This window comes from Triticum aestivum, chromosome 1A (genome assembly GCF_018294505.1).
Source record: "Triticum aestivum cultivar Chinese Spring chromosome 1A, IWGSC CS RefSeq v2.1, whole genome shotgun sequence".
In the NCBI taxonomy this organism is placed as follows: Eukaryota; Viridiplantae; Streptophyta; class Magnoliopsida; order Poales; family Poaceae; genus Triticum; species Triticum aestivum.
In genome coordinates, this window is record NC_057794.1 from 566,641,551 (window position 1) to 566,646,094 (window position 4,544).

A 4,544-nucleotide genomic window follows, 5' to 3' on the forward strand; every position below is an offset into this window, starting at 1 on the left:
ATACAACTGGGTTGAGCGAGTTGCATGTCAAAAGTGGACATGAAACTAGGTCAGAGTCATGCAAGTTATGTGGGCGAGGTTGATATTGCAGTTGTGTGTTCGATGGTGCACGTGCAACGACAAACACTTACATATTTACAAACAAAGTTGTAATCCTATTGAAGACATGCAGTTGCAGCCAGGGATGATGCTTGCAGTTGTGTGTCTAGCTAGTAGGGCACACGCAAATGCCCTCATGACAAAACAGTTTCATCCTATAAGTAGCACAGTCGCATTGAAGATGGGCGAATTTACACTTGTTGTGTGGTGATGGACATACAATTGACATCGATAAGAAAAAATCATGTGTTTAAAAAATATTAATTTATATTGCAGAAATGAAAAAAAGGAAAACAATAAAGGAAAACCAAAACAAAACAAAAATAGAAAACCGAACAAAAACTGACAAAAAAGGTCGAGGGTGACTTTGCAACTATAGACAAAAAACAGGATTGGGCCACAGATCAAGCCCAGTTACGAGTTAATGTTGGAATTACAACTGAGACAAAAAGAAACTTCGGGCCTAGTTACAAGCCGAGGATAGACTTGCAACTAGCACACAAAAAATCAGGCTTAGTTACGAGTTGAGGATGTACTTGCAACTGAGACAAAGAAAAACAGAAAATCGAACACGTTTGATAATGGGTATACAATTAACATAGACATTTTCAGAAAAAAAAGACACAGACAAAATAATTCTGCACTAAATAGGGTTCATAAATTTAAAATGAATAAATACAAAAGAAAACTGCAGAAACTTGGCTCGTGTGTTTTAAATAGGGTGCATAGACTAGAGAAGAAAAACAAGAAAACCTTGACACATGTAATAAACAAAGCGACACAGCTCATCTCCACTACTAGTAAAAGAGCAAACTTAAATTACCCTATAGCCACACCAACAAATGTACACGGGATTACCAGAAACGTCGGATCAACCCACCTAAATCGCAGCTAACAATCCAAATTACATCAAGGGTCTGCCATACAAACCAACGCGCCAGATTAAATGTTCTGCCGGCAGACTACCCACATATGTCCTGCCCCCACGACCAAACCTTGATCACCTCCACCGAATCTCCACTAATTGCGCCACTGCCACAACCGCGCACCGAGATTTCCTCTCTCTCCCTCCCGGTTTCCCCTCTGGTCTCTCTCTTCCCCGAACTCGCAACAACGCTAGGGATTCGCCCTCCCACCTAATGTCGATTCAGATCATGGAGGGCAGCGTAGGAACTGCCGAATCCTGCCACCCCCTGAATCCTTCTTCCTATCCTTCCCTTCTCCATGCCCAACACCTGTACCAACTTGTCACGCCCAAGATGCAACCCTATCCTAAAGGAACTCAAAGGTCCCACCAAGGATAGAAGCGCATCTTGAAGACGCTTTTGCAAGGTGGATATCATTACATCAACATTACATAATAATGGGGATACAGCCAAGACATACAATGTCACATGAATACAACAATACATCATATACAAGATCAACATCCGCCTACAGATGAAACATAAACAGAAACTCAAACAATATCCACCCTGCTAGCCCAGGCTGCCGACCAGGAACCTATCCCTCAATCGAAGAAGAAGCAGAAGAAGAACTCCAACACAAATAAACATCGCTCTCACGTCAAGATCATCGCATAACCTGTACCTGCAACTGGTGGTGTAGTAATCTGTGAGCCACGAGGACTCAGCAATCCCATTTCCATGGGTATCAAGACTAGCAAAGCTTTATGGGTAAGGAAAATGATAAGGTGGTGAGGTTGCAGCAGCGACTAAGCATGTATGGTGGCTAACTTACGCAAAGAAGAGCGAGAAGAGAAGCAAAGCAAGCGGTCGTCAACTAGTAATGATCAAGAAGTGATCCTGAACTCCTACTTACGTCAAACATAACCCAGAAACCGTGTTCTCCTCTTAATCAACCCCGAAAAGAGACCATCATGGTTACGCACACGGTTGGTGTATTTTAGAAGGGTTTACTTTAAGTTTACTACAACCGGATATTAACAAATTCCTATCTGCCACATAACCGCGGGCACGGCTCTCGGAAGTTTATACCCTGCAGGGGTGTCGCAACTTAGCCCATGATAAGCTCTCGCGATCAACGAAGGATATTCCTTCTCCTGGGAAGACCCGATCAGACTCGGAATCCCGATAACAAGACATTTCGACAATGGTAAAATAAGTCCAGCAAAGCCGCCCGAATGTGCCGACAAATCCCGATAGGAGCTGCATATATCTCGTTCTCAGGGCACACTCTTCTGAGGATGTGATCATTTATGCCGCTCGTGATGAAACCATAAGGTTATTTTCTCTCAATGAGAAGGGCGAGCTAGACGCAATCTCTCAGATTCCAGTCGTTTGTGAGTACCAAGATGTCTTTCCAGAAGAACTTCCGGGTATGCCTTCTCACCGCCCAGTTGAATTCGTTATCGATCTTGAGCCTGGCACGGAACCCGTTTGCAAGCGTCCTTACAAGCTTGGACCAAAACAGTTGCAGGTGCCGACGATGCCAGTGCAGATGACGCAACCGAGCTCAAGTGGGAGTTCGATGAGGAACGTGGCCGTTACTATGTTTCCTTTCCTGATGATCAGTAGTGGAGCCCAGTTGAAACGAGCGGGGATCTAGCATTTGGGCTTGTCTTCTTTATTTTGGTTCCGTAGTCGGACCTTGATTGTACTCTGTATGATGACTGTTTAAGTTATGTATTGTGTGAAGTGGCGATTGTAAGCTAACTCTTTATCCCATTTTTGTTCATTACATGGGATTGTGTGAAGATGACCCTTCTTGCGACAAAACCACCATGCGGTTTTGACTCTAAGTCGTGCTCCGACACGTGAAAGATATAGCCGCATCATGGGAGATATGACCTGTAGTAGCTCCTCTATTTTTCGCATGTTCAGTTGCTCCTCTACTCTCTCCTCTGTGTGTGCTTTTCTTTGTATCTCTACTCAGGACAACGGCGACTGGGCGGACCGGCGACTGGCGTGGCAACGGAAAAGGGTGGGCGACGCCGTGTTGAGATGAGGGCATGAGGCGGAGAAGCCGAGCAGAGGAGCAAACGAACATGCGCACGTACAGGTACATCTGTGGTCGATGAATCGATCAATATACAGGCGCACGTACATGGAAAAGGGATCGATTAATCGATCGATATTTTTTTAACAGGTGCATGTACATGGAAAAGGGATCGATTAATCGATCGAACCGATAGCTGCTAGGCAGGCGTGGATGCACGGTGGGCTGGCCGGATCTTACCGGTGCCCAGCCCAAAAATCTGGACTATGTATAAGGTAAGCACAAATTGTACCTGGTGCGTCCGCCCCTGTGTCTGCTAAGTACAGACGGTGTACTATTCTATCCTAGCTTGTTCTGTTTTTTTCAACCATTTTTTGTTGTATATTCCTTGTTAGTAAATGCCCCAATCTTTATCATCTAGGGCTAGGCACCATGTATTTGGTACTACAGTGAGTTCATGTGAAATCCTCCGATATTTTGTTATCTAGGCAGTCGAAACAACTTCAGTCCGTTTATCTTTTTTCCTGTTTTTGCTGTTGCGAGAAAAAAGAAGAAAAGGGATGCGGTACCAATGGTGAACTTGCACCAATTGATAATATGTCGTAGTTGTGATAGTTAATGTTTTGAGATTTCCTTTAGATAATATACCAAGTCTCTACAACTGAGTTCGAGTTTTCTGTGTGTGGGTAATAAGTACAGTACATGTACTGTTTTTATCCTTGTACTATTCTCTTCACCCTTTTTTTTTGTATACCCAATCTTTATTAACTAGGCAGCATGTATTTCGTGCACAATCAGTTGATATGAAGTCTTTCCAATATTTTGTTATCTGTGCAGTCAAAACAACTTCAGTCCGCTTAATAAAATTCTTCAGTTTTTGTTGCTGCAATGAGGAAAAAACTGTTATGCCAATGGAGAACTTGGATCAATTGATAATATGCCAATCTTGGGCACTAGACATCTACAGGGGTTTGGTACTGACATACGGTAGTTGTGATAGTTAATGTTTCTTGTTCCACGTTTTTTCTTCTTCTGACAAATCAAGTGTAATCTATCATATAATTCACCATCTTGCAAATGTCATTTTTTTTACAAAAGCTACTTTCTGTTTTCCAGTGTCGGTTAATCTTTTTTTATGCATTTATGTATTTCTAATACCAAAGAAGAGGTTTTCTACAAAATCTATTTTCTATCTTCCAATTCACAGATTTGAAGAATGAACATACATTTGGATGTCAATATATGTCGATTCCTAAAACACCCTGGCCTGTCAAACAAGAAGACTCGATACAGCCAGCTACGGGTGTGGCCCACTCGACAACCAAGCCAAACAACTCGCAGAAGAAGCCAAGAACATGCAGATGAAGTAAGCACTAAGTTGGTTTAAGAGTATGAAATTGAATACGATGAATGATGCGCTCGCCGGACAGGCACATGTTTTGTCTATATATGTACCCATGAGGCCATGACTATGTTTTCAGAATTGA

At 42.8% G+C, this 4,544-nt stretch overlaps 1 pseudogene; it reads right to left on the reverse strand.

Moving 5' to 3' along the window:
* LOC123052403 (beta-1,2-xylosyltransferase XYXT1-like) overlaps positions 1-4,544 on the reverse strand; it is a 39,179-nt pseudogene that overhangs the window by 32,084 nt on the left and 2,551 nt on the right.